Source organism: Charadrius vociferus, unplaced genomic scaffold (genome assembly GCF_000708025.1).
Source record: "Charadrius vociferus isolate BGI_N301 unplaced genomic scaffold, ASM70802v2 scaffold132, whole genome shotgun sequence".
In the NCBI taxonomy this organism is placed as follows: Eukaryota; Metazoa; Chordata; class Aves; order Charadriiformes; family Charadriidae; genus Charadrius; species Charadrius vociferus.
This window is the reverse complement of record NW_009647028.1, coordinates 86,085-106,534: the sequence shown is the minus strand read 5'-3', so window position 1 is coordinate 106,534 and position 20,450 is coordinate 86,085. Positions and strand designations below refer to the sequence as shown.

Genomic DNA, 20,450 nt, shown 5'->3' with positions numbered 1-20,450 from the left:
AGAATGATGGGGGGGGGGGGGAAGTAATTTAGTTAGTAATTTAGTTCTTTCACACAAAGGGAGTCAAAACCAAGACGAGACCATTTTTCAAGGAAGTGGTTTGTGTGATGCAAGCTAGGTTCATCGACTTCTCTTCCCCACTCGAGTTCAAGCCAAACATACACCAGCAGCCATGTATACATATTCTTATACGTTTAACAAAGCACTACAGATCATAATCTGGCAGAAAAAGAGGGTTAGCACTTCTTATGAAGAGTAACATTATGTTGGAACAGCTAAATGAACAAGTTGAATGCTTAAATAAAATGTAAAACTCCCCTAATGAAACCTGAGCTCTGCTATTTTAATTATTTTTTATTTTTTTTTTAGTCTGGGAAGAGAAAAGAAAAGACTGAAGAGCAACTGCCAGATCAGCTCCCCTCTATCTTCTGAGGCTTGCTGCAGAAGTCAGACACACATCCCTCTGCACAAAAGCCTGACAGAATGCCAAATCCCCATTTGTCAGCAGCGAGCACCTCGGAACGACGCAGGTGTTGAGCCCACACACAGCTGGCTGCACACCACCAGCCCCAGCACTGCATCCTCAGCGGCCTCGGCAGTCCCTCCGCTCCCGCTGCCCCAGGAGGGAACTGTCACACATCCACAAAGTTTTGGAGATCCACCTCCTGATATCACAGTAACTGATGCCAGCTTTCAAATCCAGCGGTTGAAAGGTTTCTCAAAGACTGGCAAAAAGGATGATGTTTAGGATACCATCTCTGCTTGCAAAATAGGCTGTGTAAGGCCACGTAAGATCAGGTTCCAGCAGAAATAGATATTTATGAGGATGCTGCACAGGAAACGAGGAAAAACCCAGCAGGAGCAAAGGGTCTGCAACAGATCCAGGGCAGGATGAAAACCCTGCAGATGTTCTCTTCTCCAATAGCCAGGCATCACAAGTACCTGTGGGGTTTTTTCCCCCATCTGAAAATACCAGGTTGCCTAACAGCAAAAAGAGAGACACCCACACCAACCCCTTCCTTTCAGGCAATGGATTTGAAGTAGTAAAGGGTAATGTCTACCAAAGTAGAGATGATTTCTAGACAGCCACGTGCACCTTCAAGAAATAACCCACATCAGGCAGATTCAGGTGCACCCGTGGCGGTTGATGGACGTAGTCTGCAGTTACTGGTATCAACGATGAACAGAGTCCTCAACAAGACCACCACCACGGCTTGGGCTCTGGAGCAGGCTGGGATCACTGGCAGCAACATCACTTTTACAGATTTATAGCATCATTTAAACACAGATGCACCTCAATAGTCCACGACTGTTTTATCTGCGCACCGCCTGGCAAGGAGAAGCAGCCTGGAGGATGAATTGCAAACAAGCTCAGAGAGCTTGAAGAGACTGGTAAATCTGGCGGTTAAACACAAAAAAAACCCAAACCCTTTGCTCTATCCAAACCATGAAGTGCTTTTTTCTGCTTTCAGAAAGGAATGCAAGGATCAAGTTCAGAGCCAATAGAGCTTTCACAGTGTGTGCGTGTGGGGTAGGGGAAAAGCCTTTTACTAGAAGAAAAATCCTCATGAACTTGAGAAGACAGGGTCAAAGAAAACCAAAGACCCCTTGATAGTAATGGGTAGGCAGAAGATGTGTTAGTGAAACCCAGCTCGAGATGACAGGCAGCCCTGACTAATACAAAGAGGTGCTGAGAAGAATTTGGCCACGCATCAAGATGACCACAAGCACTCATCAAGTATGTTTCCCCAGGGAAGAACACCTTCGCATCAAGTGCCACCCTGTATCAACAGAAATGGTGTCATTACAAAGCAGCAGTGAAGTGGGATTGAGCTGTAGGCTCTCTGTACCCCAACATGAGGGGAGCTGCGGGTCCCCAGACTCAGCCTGTGACCGCCTGATGGGAACAGGTTGCCTCTCCTCTGTCCCACCAATACCCAGAGTGCCACTGAGGACAAACAAGCAGAACAATTTCTCGGTTGCCTCAGATCAAAAAGGCTCCAAACCTCTACCAAGGCTCATACCAGCTCCTAAAAAGAGCTTCTGAAACTGCTGGTCAGGACAAGAGGAATCAGCCTCAAGTTGTGCTAGGAAGGTTTAGATTGGATATTTGGAAAAATTTCTCCACCAAAAGGGTTGTCAAGCACTGGAACAGGCTGCCCTGGGCTGTGGTGGAATCGCCATCCCTGGAGGTACTTATATAAGACGGGTAGGCATGGTGCTGAGGGACATGGTTTAACGGTGGTTTTGGCAGTGTTAGGTTGATGGTTGGACTCAAATGATTGTAAAGGTCCCTTCCAACCTGAACAATTCCATGATTCAGGATCTCAGCCTCTGAAACCAGGTTAAGTAGAGGCCCAGGATGATGCCCGCTGGTGGTCTGAAGCAGCAGTGCAACCCCTGCTTGGTATTAACCGGCATGTAGACAATATGATATCCAGTACACAGCTGCAAAGACCAGAAGACTACTAGACAGGGAAGAGAACATACGCTGTGTCTTGTTGATGTGAAACATCACATTGATGCTGCTCAGTGTTTGCACCTCAGGAGACAGAGGAAAGCCATTCTGGCCTCCCACAGCACTGAGCCCTGAATACAGGTATAATGGCACTCTGTGACTGCTACACGAAGCGGCAAAGCCTTAGAGAAAATACAGCTTCCATGCAAAAGGAACGAACGTGCATCAAAAATAGGTGCCTTCAGAAAGGGCTTGCTTCATGCAAGCACCTAATTCAGTGCAAGGATTTAGGCCCTGAGCAACTGCACACACCACAAATCAGGCAAGATTCATCCCAGCTTAGGTGTGTCTTCCAGGGATGAGTATCAGCAATCAGCCCAAGCAAATTCAGGTGTAAGACTACATGCTTTCTTGTCCTAGTGGGGCAACATTCAACATCACAGAAACTGAAGAAGTTGTTCTTCACCGCTCAGCCTCAGATCAAGAGAGGACAAACCCAGAAACCTATAAGGGGATATGACCCAAAACAACAGTTAGGTAGGTAAAAGTCACAAGCATACTCTGTGCAGCCTGTGGAGCTAAACTTTAAGACCTGGACTGGCAGACAAAGCCCATACACCCCACAGAAAATAGGGAAGCAGACAACCCTGCCCAGTCCGCGTGACTCCATCCCACAGACTCTCGCTGTTGCCCAACAGACTCAACTTGGTCCCAACTCCAGGTTGCTCATCACTAGAAACTCCTCGGATGAGCTGGTTAACAAATTGGAAACTTGGTGATGTAAGAGATAGTGAGCTGTGATATCAGCATCTCTTTAAAAAAAAAAAAGTAATGGTGATGCCAAAAGGAGAGAAATAGTTTATTAAGAGGAAACACAAAAAAACTGAATACTCAGCAATTTAACGTATATGTCTTTTTGTTTTAATGCCTGAACTTCACCTTCTCCTTCCTGAAGATACTGCCTTTTCCAGCAGTCACGGGACAGAGGATCAGACCATGCTGTCACTTCATATAATTAGATGTTTGGCAGGAATTCAACTGACATTACCTACATATTTTGCTCGCAACTAAGCTATGTCTCGAAGAGGAAACTATGTACCCAAGACCTATATACAGAGAGAAATCTCCTCCAGCCTTTAACGTGATGTTTATTGGGAGGCAAATTGCTGTCAAACAGGGGTGACAAACCTCACAACCTCGTGCAGAGGTTAAAGAGCTCAAGGTAGGAGAAGGTAAGAACCAAGACTCCTGGTTGATGAAGCCTGCTCATTTGGGTTTAATAAATACATCACTTTGCTTAGGCTGAAGGAATCTCAAAAGCTGCTACACCAAGAAGGGGCACCAGTTCCAGCACCACCATTCCCTGCCGTTGCCTCATTCTCTTCCACCCCTATATTTTTTGTAGGGTCAGGTTTTTACTGGCACAGCTCACTTACCTTAAAAATGACAGAGCTTAATGCTACAAATACTCTCAAAAGCCTGAAACCTGCTGCAGTGATTTGTCTTCCCTTCCCATTATGGGATTATAAAAACTCCATGAAGTCAGCACCGCAGCTGTGCTACAGACCCAAAACAAGCCGTCAGGAAAAAAAACCACCTCTCCTGCAGGGCTGCATCCTTACGGCATATAAAGAACCACCTTTTACTTTCTCTCTGAGATTTAAGATTCCCCCTTTTCAGAGCTCCCAACTGCATATCCTTACAAAGCAGCTCAGCTGTCAGAAGAGGTTGCTGGGGATGGCTTACATGATTGGAAGACGCCAAGAATTACATGCAGAACAAGCGAAACACCTGCTGGAGAAGCACAGCCCCCTTGCAGGAGTGCCAAAAAATGCTCTGTGATAGTTTCGCAAAATACTTCTGTCTCTCACCATTTAAATTTTTTTTTTATATATTTATTTATTTCTAAACAAAGCAAAGGTCACTCCTTTCGCCGGCAGCTATGAGCTGTCTCCTCCCCAGTGCAAGGTACAGGCTTGGTTACTGGTTTCGTTCTGTGCCCGCAAGTGGCAAGATAGGCTACACCCACACAAACATCGTGAGCTCCATAAAACCTGCACTTCCTCGGCAGAGCAATTAGGCATAATAATCTCAAGATACACAGTTAGACAGTTGCGTTGGTTCACAGAAAGTAAATGTTTGTGCTTAGTTATTTCCTCGGCATGGCAAGGAAATAGCCTGTAGCACCAGCCCGCAGTGGAAAGCCATTGATACTCCAGGGAGCAAGTTGCATGGCTTTAAAAAAAAATAAATGTGTTACTTGGAGGTTTTTTGTTGTTGATTGGTTTTGTAGGTTGGGGTTGGTTTTTTTTTTTTTCTTTCTTCCTCAAATCTGAAGGCAGCAAGTTGACAGTGGCCTAAAAGTCTTCACATGCTGGATGGGTGTTTTAGCTTCTTCCAGATTTATTAGCAAACACCATCTCGCGCCCATCATTTTTCCACCTGTGCTTCGCAAGATGCAGCTTCTTTGTAAAAATCACCCGCGTTGCTTGCTGAGATGAGGTCCATGTGCTACAGCGGGTAGAGCAGCATCAGGAGATGTAGCCTCTCCATGTTGGCATCCCATGTAAAGCCGCTCAGAGCACTAGGACACGTCTGGGTGGCACGAGCAGCGTAAGAGACAGCAACAAATACTCTTTGGTTTCTCACAGTGACAGTCTTGAGATAAGCTCTGGAGGTTTCTTTTGACTGCACCCATCCAGGTGGCAGCGTTTGCCTTCACACACCATCAAGCTCAAAGTTCCCCCCTTAAATACACAGTAATCAGACACATATGAATTTGCAAAGGATCAGCCTGGTCACGAGACATCACTATTTCACACTCTTTTCCTGAACACAGGGTCACAAATACAGGTGGCCAGACATCACCACCCCACCTTTGCGCCGGGTGATGGAGAACATGCCCAAGATGTGAGAGGGTGTTAATGCCAGCAAGGACATCTGGCAATCCACAAAATCCCTGCATACCAGGAAAAAACACAGTCCTCTGTCTCCGCAGAAAGGGAGCCTGAAGGTGGGCAGCAACAGTGTCCCCCCTCACCGAGAGCCCAAACCCAGTCCCACACAGGAGCACCACTTGGTGACCCTGCGCACACAAAGCGGACCCATTCTTCAGCTGCAAATAATGGCTCCAAAGCGGTATTCAGCTTCCACAGCGTGTTTATTTTCATTATCAAAGCCAGATGTATTCAGTGCTGCCGCTGTGCTAAGGTCATGGCAGTGGATCTAATTCATGCCAACCTCCGCCGCTGCTACCGATAACCCTTTGTCTGCATCTCAGCACTGTCCCACCACCTGATGCTTATTTCTCAGGTCAAGAAACAACTTAATTAGTAAGTGAATCACAGAATGGTGTAGGTTGGAACACCTGGGCTACCTTTTTGCCAGGTCACCTTGCCACCTCGGTTACTTCCATTTGAATTTGAACTTCCCAGTGCCAGAAGGGGATCACCACTGAAGGTATTCAGCACCCAAAATGGGGATGCTGCATGCCCAACCCGCAGCACATTCGGTTTCGAGCAATGACTGCGAGCAGCAGGAACAAGCAGCACTGACACAAGCGTTCAAGCTCACATCGCATTTGAAGGAACGATGTCAGCTTAAGGAAAGGGCGTGTAAGCTGGCAGGGGAAAATGAGTTGAAGAGATGTTTTGGCTTCAGAGAGGTAGTTTTACACGACAACTTTTCCTACTTCTCTCCTTTCCCTCACGTTAAGGGCTTTGCACGGCTCACGGCCTGGCTCCTCTGTTTGCTGTAAACTTGAGACATGCCTATGTGAAGTGAATATTGTGCCAAACCAAACAAATCTTCCACCCACTTGCGGTCCAGCAATCTCTTAGGAAGGAAAGGCAAGGCACATACCATTAAAACTATAAATACCACCTAGTACGAACAAGAGTAAAGTCTTGCGGTTAACAAAAAAATATTTTGCTCCATTCCTCAAGGAATTAGACTTACTTGCTGGTCTTCGCTGTGTTGGTATCCCTGTTTTGCAAGCTTCTAACCCATTCATGTGTTTCAATCCCAATTGACAAAGAATTCAAAGACCTTAAATTTCTCCAGCTATTATGATAAAGCCAGAGGAGAGCAATCCACGTGTGTTCCCTCACTGAGGAAAATAAGGAAGCCCAAGCTCGTTTATGCAGTGTAACACAAAGGAACGCACACGGAAGAGTCGTCGCTTATCCTTGTCCACAAGAAAAGCTTCACAACCTCGGTCTTATTAGATACTGGATTATCCAAACACTGAAACCACATTTCCTAAGCTTTTCTTGAAGTCATTTACTCCGTATGTTACAGGATCAGAATGCAAAGACCTTGGGGCAAAGCACGAGTATTTTGATCTCAGCTGAGATTGTCCTGATGGGCGCACCCTTGCTCCCAAAGCACACAGTACCAGCTAGCTTTGCTGTTGTTCTTCATATATAAAATAAACACACCGGGAACCGTACAAGCTTGCTATTCAACAAGTAAGTGAGAGTGAGCACTTGGCAGATATTTCAAACTGAAGCTGGCTACCAAGTACATAAATGAAGGTTTAAGGAAGCACGGAAACAGAAGAAGCTGTAGTAACTACAGCTCTGTGCTACTGTATTTCCCACCCTATAATGGCTTCAAAATCAGCAACGCTGCAGAGGAGAAGCCGAAAGATTTCTCAAGACCCAAAATAAGTCCCTGAGATAAGATTAAGGCAACTCAGATGAGTTTGGTGCAAAGAGATTAGAAGACACTTTCGGGCTTCCCCTGCATTAGCAACGGGGAGAAACTGAAGCCAACGCCCAAAGAAACAAACAGTAAGCAAGGAGTGATGATCAGAGGAAGTCCTTGGCTCCTGAAGTTGGAGGAGAAAGCTATTTGTTCTACCCTTTCACGCTCATCTAGACTCAAGAGTTAAGTTTATCTTTTACAATAAAGTAGAGACGCAACACAGGTACTTCCAGAGATTTGTAGCCAAGGAAAGCACACCCCGATGATAACGTCCCTTTGCCCTCCAACACATGGCCTTGGACTAGTTATGGCTGGCAGATTTCTTCACACTGAGCTTTAGCATTTATTTCACAAGCACCGGTCTTGTTGAGTAGAAACACAACACCTTATTCCACCCTATTAGTTTTAATAACATGATCTAAAACAAGAAGTGGGGTTTTTTTGTCCCATGCAGAGGCTTACCTCCTAACCGTGAGAAAAGTCAAGAGTATTTATGCTACCAAGTGTCTTTCCATTCTCTGAAAGGCATCAACCTCCCATCCAAATCCTTCCCCACCGCCAGATCTTCACTTACATAAAAGGTTGAGCCCCCGAGAACACATTGCTGAAACCCTGCCTCTCTCAACTACACATCACCTTTAGGTACTATCTGAAAATTATATTTTCAAGATTAATTACTTCATTTCAGTGCCTGTTCCCCTTTCATGTAAACAACATAACCTTAAGAAAGCTGAAAAAAAAAAAAATGAGCCCAGTTCTTCAGCCTACAAGGCAGTTCTTCCACAAGGAAAGACAGCACCTCTTGATAGCATCTATATACAATGCCCGGCATTGGCCTGCATATCGGGCACTTTTCAAAAGTCATCTTTTAAGGTTTGAAACCTGAAAATGGCTCTGTATTCAGCTACAAAATATCCCTTTGAATCATCACACGCGAAAAAATTCATGCCATTTCCAGCTTAGTCTTCTCAGTCAGGTCATGAAAACCGGCAGGTGGCACACGGACATTTCAGATTTTTCAGGAGAAATTCATGGCATAAAAGCACAGGTGCAATCAGAGCACGAGAAAGCACACCAAGATATACAAAGGGCGCATTTGGCATAACACCCCATCTTTGGTGGCTGGTAGCAACATCCAGCCAAGACCACAGGAGCACAGGAAATGCACAGCGATGCTCTATATCGGAGCTAAAGACTTGAAGACCCTTTCACGACCTGCAGTGAGATCAATGCAACGATGCTGGACTAATTTTCTCCACTTGAATGAACTTGTCCTGCTTCTTTCTGAAGCTTTGTAGCCTTCTGGTACCCACAGATCACAGAACAGTGCTCTGCAGCTTGCATCAAGTGAGGTATCTCACCATCTTAACCTTCAGAGCTCGTTTGACGTTAACCAGCCTCTTGTTCACAGGACCAAAGACAGCATCCCAGAAAAAGTGAAACTCAATCCAGTTTCCGTGTGGCCAACTTAACATCTACATCAGGAAAGGCTTTTCTTTTTCTAAGTGACATTGCCATTGATATGCAGGAGAAAAACAACCAGAAAAGTATTTTTTTGTCACAGGAACCGTAGAGATTTGATCCTCATTCAGCTGGTGAAGAAATTTCAGGAGAAAAGGACACTGAGGACAATCTGACATCTGCTGCCTTTTACGGGAAAGGCTAAAAATTGGACTTCCCAGCATCTGAAGACTCAACATTAAAACACAAAATAAGCTCTCAACCACGGTGGTCTGGCGATCATCCCTCTGCAGAATGCACCTCGGGACAAGGTGAAGCTGCAGATGGAAGAGGGGACAGCCTACCCAAATACAGTCAAACCCTTGTTTATGAGGGATCACTGCTTGACCACGTCTACAAGTAGCAGTCAGATATCCAACAGCTGCCACAACCTCCCCAGGGGACCTCACTTCATTACCTGCTCCCTCTAAAGTGATTTACTACAACACTGCAAACCTCTGCTGCTGCTTGAGGAAGAGAAGATGACAGCAATCAGGTATTTGCCTTTAGAAATAGCTCACCGTTACCTGTCAGCTGGCTAGGAAGCAAGTAGGGATAACCCATTATCTGAAGCTTATCTGCTCTTCTTCCACAGGGCACACGTGCAAATGCAGCACATGTGCAAATCTGGAATCTCTCACACCGAAGGATTTCTGGACGGAAACAGAAGATGCCACTTCCAGGAGCAGTTTATCTGAGCACAGCTGAGTTACAGCAGCCAGCAGCAAACCAGTGGTCGTTAGTGGGGCTGTTCATCACCAATTCAAACGTATAGGAGTTAGCTTAATTACTGCTCACACTCTTTTGGTTTTGCCTGAAATGGTACCAAATATAGCTGACAACGCCCACGTATCCTCTGACCTCTCTTACACACTCGCACGCTGAGAAAATAAAAGGATTAACATTTTACAGCCTTTTACAGGAATTATTTCCTGCAGTACTGGGGTAGGTGCATGTTAGCGGTGGGATTTTGATTGTTTGAAGGAAAGCTCAGTTATGCTATAAAACAATTGTTCCAGTTCATGTATACGTATAAAGCAGCTTATACCTGATCTATGTGGTGATCAATTAATAAGTTTTCGTTTTCCTGGGGGTGGGGGTCCTGGAAAACAATCCGTGAGACTACGCATCCATGCACTGCTCAAAAACAGCCTTCACAGATCTATTTATGACAGCACCGCCACACAGAGTTTGGGTGCAAGTCAAAGCTCCGTATGTACTCTGCTTTTCTGGTTTTGATCTTATAGTAGCTCAGATACACAGTGACACGTTCAATAATCAATTGCAAATGCTGAAGCACAGTAAGGTGGTTCAAGGTGATGAGAAAAACTTCCAAAACCTTAGAATTGAAATGATTAAGCATTTACCTCTGGATTTCTTGTGACCCGAGGGAAGTAAACAGCAGGCAGACCTCTCAGCCAGCCGTTGGTTCATCCCAGGAACACTTGTCACCCAGTTTCCATGCTCTTAGTGGCTACCTTCAGGTAAATCCCCAAATGGCTCCACGACTCCTCTACAGCCCCCCGCAAGTCTGAAACGCTGCTTCCACATCAGAGTGGTTCAGCCTCCTCTACCCCATCCCCCGGGACGTAACAGACCACCATCAGTCTAGATTACAGCAGCCTTAGTAGTTTAGCGGCCAGGCTGAGACAGGCTAAAAACTGAAATTAAGCAAAGACAAGGCAGCTCCAGCCCAAAGGAGTCAGCAGCTGTAGATCCGGGTCACGGCTCTTCAACTACAGGGCAAGACCCTGTCCAGAAGGTACGGGACAGCTTCACAAATGGTACCAGCAGCACTGGTGTGCTACGACCCGGGGAGCACAGGCCAGATGAGCGATGGGAAGCACAGAGTCCAAGTACTGCCAAGCCTGGTGTGGGGTTAGAGGGAGAGATTCGTATCCTCAGAGATGGGCCCCCAAGTGTACCTACCACCACCTCCTTCCTCCCACGCACCTCATCCTGACCTTGCCTGGTCCCAGCTTCCCGCTCTGCCCATGTCCTAGGTTCAAGGAAGGACAGAGTGGGAGTCAAAGCCAGGTGTTAGGTGTCTCCTGGGGGCTAGAGGAGACAGATGAGTTGGTCAGAAGAACCAAGTAGCCCCCTGGTTACCAGAGCAGCCATACACATCAGACAGCTCATCCCATTTAACATCTAGCTGCCCTAAAAGTCATCTTCCCGCTCCTCCTTCCATCAAATACCCTCAAGTCTCCCCAGTTCTGGTACTCCTTTGACCTCTCAGCAAGTCAGCTCCAGGACTGCATGGCTTTCCATTAGGTTCCCAAGCTGAATCCCTACTGAAAGGTTAAAAAAAAAAAAGCCTCAGAGTGCCCGAGGAAAGGTACAGGTAGATGGCATCATCCTTTTCAGCAGCAGCAGGTTGTCATACATTGTTGTTCCATTAAATGGACAGCTGCGGAACTTGCAGACAATTGGCCATTTATGATTCTTCTAACACCTCAAAATAAACGCACGTACTCAAAGAGCACTGCTTCCCCTCTTGTCTGGTAATCTTCAGTATTTTCCTATCCTGTACAACAACAGAATGCCAAGAACATAAAGGCTTTCATTTGTGTTAACTGCAGTAGCAACAGCTTTCACTGAAACTGCAGCCACATCTTCCACCCTCACATGTTTCCGAAACACCGGGACGTAGCACAGCCTCCCTCCCCCATCCCACCAGGGGAAAAACAGGATAGGAAACGCTGAATTTCAAAACCAGCAGATTTTTAGTAAGCAAAATAATTCGATCGCATTTTGAAGGAGTTATCTAGCATGTGCTTAAAGGAGAAACAAATGCAACTCGCTGTGCAAAGATGACAACAGCTGGGAAATGCAGTGAAACCCAGCGAGTGGCCAGCAAGCACGTGGCCCACAAGCTCATTTCAGCGATGTCTTACTGTAAGTATTCCCACTCACAAGTTTTGAAAATTATTGAAAAGGCAAACCTGATGCAATCAGCATAAAGGAAAGGAGTTCGAGGTGCGACTTCAAGTACCAGTCTTACATCTTACCAGAACAAAAGGACATCCAAGTTACCTCCTGCTTAAGTGATATCAAAATTTTGCGGTAGGCATCTAGAACTTCTGAAAAAGCATCAAAACAAAAGCTAAGGTACCAAAATCCCTAGTTGTGAAGACTGGACCATCCGCACTGTGTCCTGAAGCATTTCCAGCACTAGGGTAAGTATTATTTCCAGCTGAAATATCTCTAAGCTAAACCAGCAGATACTTTGACCTCTGAAACCTCGAAGCCATCTGCAGAGCCACACTTCTCTGCCCAATCCATACTTCTCTGATACAGACCTGTCACCACTTCCCCCAGTTAAAGACCAATAAATTTATTCTTGAAGATTATCCGCGCGGCTTGTCATGCATCCAGATTCTTAAAAGCTGCATCCTAGCTACACCAAAGATGCTGTTCAGAGAGTGACTGAAGGTCCAGCCACGAGACCACCATTACAGTTACCTTGACTGTCCACTACACACACCTTCATGTCCAAACCGCACGGGGGGAAGCGCAACAAGATCTGGAGCAAGATATCCTTGCAGGTAAGGGAAGGGAAATGGCACAGCTCTGCTTTATCTAGTCTCTGCAGACCCAGAGGAGAACACAACAGACCCAAAAATCCAGGTACCAGATCATTCACACCCAGCAGAAGAGTCCCTGTACAGTCTTCTCCCATGCAGAGCAGTCTCAGAAGGACAGTGCTACTTGAAGCCCTGGAACGGGGATGTTTCAGAGACAAGAGCTGCTTAGACCTCCTAGCAGTCACCATCAGCACTACTCACCCCACATCCCCCAGAAAAACACTGGGGCACTCCTTTTACCCAGCTGAAAAACCAAGACAGGAGTTGGTTTCCCATGGAAATATGAAATAGAATCAGTCCAGCAACGCACAGGGGTTGATCACAGAGAACCTACAGGTAGATAAGAAGCCTAGCTGACAACCAGAATCCATAGCAGGATCTCACGGTGGCATAGCCGCCAGATAAACTGAGCCCATAGAGTGCTAATTGCCCAAGTAATGCGAATTCTCGTAAGACAGCTTGATCCCATCCTCCCCCCTCCCAACAGTACATTTATGGAAACATTAAAAACCATGGAAAAGGCCTCATAGCGTACCACAAAAAACAAGGATCCATCGTTGCTCGAATGAAACTGCAAGGCTTGCACTGGGTTTTTAGCAAGGAAATGGAAATCATGCTGATATACAATTGTTCCGCCCCCGTGTTCGCCTTCACACATTTCTTACAGGTCAATTTTAAAGAATTAAGTCTTGTTCAGCTAAACATCTGGTGGCTGTTGCTAGAGGAAACAGACTATCTGCAACATTTGAGCAAAAATAATGAGTTACATAAAAGCCAGACTGCATAAGCAAGAACAAGTGTTTTGCCAGTCTATGAGTCTCAAACATTACATGAAACCCCGCATTTAATTTTTGGGTTAGAATACAGCAAAGTGAACCCATACGCACTACAAAAGCCATGAAGATTTGAGTTTTCTCTAAGTTTATGAGCATATAATCATGCTGTATTGTAATTAACCTCCTAGCTAGCAGCTGTCCTAAAGATTTTCCATAAAGAGCAGAGACAGATGAATTACAGCTTAAAAATGGACCAGTTCAGCTCTAGGCATTTTCAGACTGAGATCAAGTCAGTACAAGTTAAAGAGTTACAGAAGATGGTTTTGGTCATTAACTATTTGAGTTAGGGGCTCCCCCATGTCTATTAGAAGAATATTTTTCCTTAATGCTACAGAGCACCTTTTCGGTCACTTTTCCTTGAGGTTTATCAGAGTTTGAAGACCAACACCCAACAGCTGAACACTGAACAGGAGGTGTGATTTTTGGAAAAATTTGGGAAGGAGCTCTAATGGCATCACCATTCAAGTCCCTAAGACCAACTAGAAGCCTCATAAGATTACAGATCTTGGATAGGGGCTTTATAGACCACGAAGTCCCACAACAGGAGAGGCAGCATTCCCAAGAACATCGCAAGCAGCATAGTTCTAATATACTGGAATTGCACTTCACGTTATGTACCTTTCTACAAATAGATATCGCTGTTCTTTGAAGAGAGCTTCAGCACTTAAATAATCCAGAAGCCTGATGGATGACTAATACAACTAGAAAGCTTTGCGTACAGAAGGATATTTTAGCTACCACACATCATCAGGACCGCTCTCAATACGCAGCCCAAGAACAGCAGAGGCACCTACGGCTTTCACTGCTGTCTCTCTTTTTTTTTGAGAGAGGCTCCAGGACTTTGGTTCCAGCTAGCTTCCTCCAGCACCACCTGGAGAAGTCCACTCTGCAGTGAACCCCGATTGCTTAGATGGCACAGCATTCTGCTGTGCAAGCCACCGTTGGTCCAGGTCTATCCTGTACCACCATGTACTAGATCTACTACTATGCAGAATGCCACTTCACGAGCAACTGTTTAAGCTGGGAATTTAACCATTTAACGAGCAGCCACTGCTGCTCTTGTTCATTTATGCCATCTAGGAATAAAAATTTGCTCCTAAAGCCATATTCCTCAAGCTGTATGTGGTTCACCAAGCATGCTGGAGGACAACTCGGCAGAATCAAGAGCTAACTCCTCACTCACATGGACAACTCCTGTTTCCACAGTACAAACACAGGATTGGAAGCACCTGGCACTGGTTTCACTGGAGCTGGGAAGAAGTCAGGCCAGTGCACCTCTGCTTGGGGATCCCAAGGCAGGGAACACACAGATGAAGACAGAAATGCTCCCTGAACGAGTAATGACACGAGTCTGGGTGCTAGCTTACACCTCGCTGCTAGTATGGGCAAGTGGAAGTCATGAAATGGGAAAACCAGAGCTTCTTTAAATATTAAATTTAAATATACAGCCAGATAAAAGCAGGCAGGAACGGGATACGAGCATAGGCAGCTTGGGAGCAAGATCCCTGGCCGAGACAGGACCACTTTCCACTGTCTCAGAATTGATGAAGAATTTCGATAATGCATTATCAGCTTCTACTGCACTAAAAAGGGACAAGATGGGTCTCCTCGTTGTATCATTTAGCATTCACGCTGCCTAGCGGATTGTGCTGAGAATCCACATCCTCATGCGTTAAGTGGCTGAACAAAAAGCAAGGGGGGGAACAAATTAGACGTTGTGAGCCAGGTAAAAGCTTCACCCAAGTGAAAATGCCATCTATAATCCCAAACTCCATGCAAACAGGTTGATCTGATAAAAATCCCCGAAGTTCCCAAAATCCCAGACATTGTACAGACTAGATGAAGAAAAACAAGCCAAAGACTTCAGTCACAGAAGAAATCCTTCACAACATCGTATCAACAAAACTTTAGACTTCCGGGGCTTATCCTTAAGACAAAACAATATAAAATGAAGCATCGTCAGGTGACTACAGTCTCTGTTGGACCCATATTAAAAACACCGTACTGCACCAGTCTGAATTGCTCAAAGTAAAGACTTTTCAAACAATTAATGGCACTCCTACTACTGGCACCAAAAAAAAAAAAAAAAGATAAAATTGGTTTTAAGGGGATGAAGCTGCAAACTAATTTGAGATACAATATCAAGCAAAATTGAAAACAGATTTCTCCTCCAGGCTGGAAGCTACTGAAAGCATGAAACCGTTGTCCATCCATCTACCCAACCCCCCAACCGAAATTACCAAAAGGCAAGAGCTCATTAAGCTTTCTACATACAAAATGGAAATTACAATTTAGAAAGAATTTGTTTTGTCATGTCATTTTGTCCAAAAGTAGAAACAGTATTCCCAAAGGACGATACACAATTATGGCCCTAAACAAAATGCCTCAACTACTTAATCAGTATCACTTAGGCTGCACTGGCTTACGTTTGAACAGGAAAATAGTTTGTTGCTATATATAATGTTTTTTCTGAAGTCCATAAAGGAAAATCTAGTTCCAGTTTCACTCCTGCAGTACTCATTATGTACACCCCAAAAAACGCTCTTGCCAAGCACAGACTTGCACTGCTCTCAAGGTCATCACTTTTATCAAATCAAAACACTGTTCGCTTTGTTTACTTTCATCACTATTGCCCCTTTCATGAAACCAAGGTATCTATCCACACTAGAGTCAGTCAAACACCCTCACCTCTGAACATTATTCTCTTTGATTTCTTCGTTCCAGAAAAAAGTCTTCCCAACATCTTCAGTTTTGAGTGTTCTGCTCATTTCATAGGTCAAATGTAACAGAATAGGCAACCTAGCCCGTATTTTACTTGTCACACTGGAACAAACGCTTATATACAGAGCACATTAACTCTCCTCCTGGTAACAAAGTTAAAGCACTTTTAGAGAAGCTTCAGTTCACCACGAAAGACTTCAGACTCTCCCCGACTTTAATCCTACCCAATTTCCTTGTTGGAGATATTCATCACTGACATGCAGCATTGCAGCTACCTACTTCTCAGCTCAACACGTAGGTTTCTAAAAATAAAGCTGGGAGAGTAGATCAGGGATACAAGTTTGCAGAGAACTTACTTCTGGTGAAAAATGCTGACAAAAATTGAGAGGGGGGGGAAAAATATATATTAAAATGGAAATAAGGAATAAGAATTGAACAACTTGCATTCACATCTCTAAGCATTCTTCCACAGGCTTAACAGATAGATATTTCACGTACCCTGGTTATAAGTTACTGGATTTTATAGTGTCTTCCCATATATATATGGTTGGGGTTTTTTTTTTATTTTATTTTATTTTTTAGGAAAGAATATTTGAGTTGCATGCTAAGATGCTCCAGAATATCACGCCACACAGTACTCACCACAGGTTTTGTAACTCACTTCTTGTGTTTGTTATCTGAAATCACAGGGTAGCAAGCGCTGGGGCACAGGAGCAGCAGAGTAGGCAGCCAGTCATATCTGTAGTAAATCTGGAAAAGAAGAAAGGACATTTTACAAAGTGTCCATATGAGCAACTTCCAACCTTGATTTATTCTGCTAAAAAAGAAAAAAAAAAAGTCATTTGCACTTTTCAGTTTAATATGCCAACTTCCAAGTATACTGCAGGCAAAACGGAGCCAAACACCACTTCTTACAGGAAAACGCCGTATTTCTCTTTACCCCATGTCAGGGCAAATTAATAGCTTTCTTTGCAACAATGTGAATTTTAGTTCAGAAGATGACAGCGTTTGCTTAAAATATAGATGTTTCTGACTCTTCAGTAATTTTGGTTTTTGTCTTCAGTGAACTGTGTTTCCCCACGTTGGGAAACAGGTTCCCAAACCTGAACTCCCGTGACGCAGCATCCCTGCGCTGACTCCATCTCCTGTGATGCTCCAGGCACTTTAGTCAGAAGGAAGCACAAGGGTTTTGGGGTTTTTTTAGGGTTTTTTTTGGGGGGTGCCTTTTTCCCCTTAAATAACACCCTCCTGAGCGTGTAGCCCATTAGGGTAGAGCAGGGTGCAAACACTGATTTCCACGGGGGAGTGCACTGTAACAGGGATGCACAGGTCGAACCAAAATCAAACTATTTCTGGAAGACTCTGCCCAGGGTGACCAGAGACACACTGGTCCGGACTGCATTCAAAACTTGAGTATTTAACCTCCTTTGGAAGAAAACGTGTGGATTGTTCTAACAAAAAATAAAATTTTAGAGAGCAACTTGAAGTTCTGAGAAGCTCTGACCATCATCTAGAAGACAGGTTCTTCTGACATGCTGAAGTACCGCATCAAACACCCTCACATGGGCTATGAGCAGCCAGGCTCCCCAGAGCCGTGGGCATTCAACGCCTGTGCTTAAGTTAACACCTTTATCCTTATTTTTTTAACTATTACAGCAAGAGTAGAAGTTTAAGAGTCCATACCGACCTCTCAAACTGCTCATTTTGTAAACGCACAGGAGAAAAAGTGGTCACTCTTTACTGTGACCACAGCAGGAGGACACCCTGTACCAGACAGTATTTTTGGTTTCTCCCACATCAAGTTCAAGACAGAGCGAAGTCACCATCACCGCACTTCCAAGAGACACTGCTTTGACTGAAGAGCTCAGGAATTTGTTTTACCCCTGCCCTGTACTTTCATAAACCTGTTGTCAGGCCAGCTCGAGTCACATACACGCTCTTCTATTGTCATTCATGATTTCCATCCTCAAGAAGCTACAAGAATTGCTCAATGGCATTGTATGAGACTTCAAAAGTCTCCACGAGCTCACAACAGCTGTCATTAATTAATCCTCATCTACAATTACCCAGCACCAACTCCTGAATGAAGCCAACCACTGGGGTGAGGAACACACACCACTGCTCCACAGCTCCAGTGTACCAGCGGTAAGTGACACACATTCCTCTAAAACAAAAAGGCATTACGTAGCTGAATGTATTCCCCCAATATTAAGTTTATTGCAAAGCATTTAAGGCAAGCTTTTGTTCTACTTGACACTAAAGTTGTTCCAAGTTCTTTGACCGGGTCAAGGGCTGCAGCAACGAAGAACCAGCCGAACTTGTACCAAACTAAGCCCTACAAGAAAGGGAAAACGCCAGCGCCTATATTCACAGGGAAAAAGGGATTGCAACTTTATTTAGTTGCTTGACACTGCAATCCTAAAGGCACTCTTGGGCAAAGAATAGGAGTATCCCATTAACATGACAGTCCACATATTTAAATGTGGAACACCCTTTAACCCGGTGAAGCTGGCTCTTTTGCCACCTTGAACACACCCCGGTTAAACTTAGAAGGCAAAACAAAAGTTGTGCATAAAAATTTCAAATCAGGTTCATCGGCCAGAAACTGCCTCAGTTTCTTTACATAAATACCAACCTCTGCGACAAAGTCGCATCTTCAAACAAGGAAGCTAAACAGAAGACTTTTTATAACTCGCTCCATGGGACAATGATTTACTTTAAGAATGCAAAGTAAATAAATCATCTCATGCTGTCCCAAAGCTTAGTTTGAACCAGGGGTTAGATATTATTCACATTCTTCTTGGAGAACACGACAACAGGCAGGTTATGGAGGCGTCAAAGCGTAACATGGGAAAATCCCCCCCACTGGTCAGTCTCTGCCACTTCCTTCTGGTGACAAAAACCCGTCCCCACCTCACGCAAAACATTCACGAAGAGATCTTTCGACCTGCAGCACGGTAAACACGACTCCTCCCATGTTCACACAGAGGGACTCCAGCATCTCGAGAGCACCTGAGGTTCAAAAGGCAGAGCTCATTTCCCATCCTTTCCCCGGCCGTACGCTGATAGTGCTGGGCTCGCCCAGAAATCCTGCCAGATGGCTCAAGCAAAGCGCAGATGAGCCCAGAGTAACGAGAGGATTCGGCTCATGACTGCAGCACACATTGAACCCGTCCGAGAAGCCAGGAACCTCGGTTAGCTGGAAGCGTGGCACAATGCAGAAAGCCACCTCTCACAGCAAGGAAAAGCAATGGTGAACAAGCAAGAATATGCAGACAACCCAGTGGAAGCCCTAGTTAGTTTATCATGGTAACGAGCTCCCATCTTGCCTTTTCCAGAAAGCCTCGCTGCCCAAAGCCTAACATTATGCAGAACCCAGGGGACCACGTCCCCTCTTGAAGGGACGACTAAGGCGGCTGAAAGAGCTGCTATGGAAAAAAGAATGACAGTGAAAGAGGCAGTTCAAAACCACGAACAGCAAGAGATCCTTTCTAGCTTTTGACAGATAATTAAACTTGTTTTGTGTTTAATTAGTACCTCCAGCCACCGAGCCCATTTCCTGTGACATCTCCTTGATGGCACTAGCTAGACCTTAGGCATGGGGACACGCATCCCAGCTTGAACTCGATAGACCTCGGCTTCACACGACCATGCAGAAGTAACGCAGAATCTGTCGATGAGGACACTGCTTCCCGCCAGGCAGCTCGCTTCAGGAAAAAGAGTTACTTATTTTACAGAGTGCCAAAACCAGATAGATATGAAGCATTCAGGGGTGTGGAGCTGGGCAGGGACGCGTCCCATGCACCTGTATTCCGACATAACCGCGGCAAAGCTGCCTCTTCTCAGCACACTGCCAAAAAGCAGCATTTCTGCTCAGCCCTCAACGGCCACGATATTCAGATAAACACCATCACATTGGCTGGGGAAGCCACAAAGAGCCCCAAAACCTCTTCCAGCTGTCAGTGAGCAAGAACAAGGCTACGCTAGAATTTTTAAGCCTTGCTAGATGTTTTTCCTCCCCATTACTTTTCAGAGCAAGGAGCAGCTTGTTTCAGTTTCAGAGGAAAAGCTAACATCGCTGAAGGCAGCTTGTGAAGAGATGATATTTGCTACCTTGAGTACACAACCAGACCTTTCATCTCCTCCGGGGGCCGGGGAGATCTGTGCCAGCCTGAACTGAGAGACGCGATTTCCGAGGCACAGCACTTGGAAGTTCGGGGTATACCACAGACACTTTTCAGCTCCCAGAGGAGGGCATCGCTGCTGCCACAGCGGGGAAAGTGACTCTACACACCCATTCCTTATTAGCTCTCTCGGAAAACTGGTACACAGACGGGTTTTGGATCTTTTCTACTTTAGCTCATTATTATTTTATTACCAGTTAGCAGCACAAAACTCTGGGTAATACTTAAAAAAAAAACTTGTCATCTTTAGGCTCGAGGAATTTATAGTGTTACCAAATTAAAGCATGGGAACAGTATTAAAATCCCAACCAAGTGGGCACTGCCCCACTCCAAAGTCATCGTCTTCTCCAAAGATAAGACGGCTCCCAACAGCATTAGGTGATGGAACAAAACCTCAAGAGCAAACACGATGCTCCAGCACTCATGTCCAGCTCAAGCAATGAGAACTTGGCTTAGC

At 45.1% G+C, this 20,450-nt stretch overlaps 1 protein-coding gene across 1 annotated transcript in view; it reads right to left on the bottom strand.

Moving 5' to 3' along the window:
- Positions 1-16,558, bottom strand: part of CSNK1G1 (casein kinase 1, gamma 1) — a 90,538-nt gene extending 73,980 nt beyond the window's left edge. Inside the window, exon 1 of the mRNA XM_009895542.1 lies at positions 16,452-16,558. The gene's annotated coding sequence lies outside the window, so the exon portion shown is untranslated. The remainder of the gene's footprint in view (positions 1-16,451) is intronic.
- Positions 16,559-20,450: the final 3,892 nt, after the last annotated feature.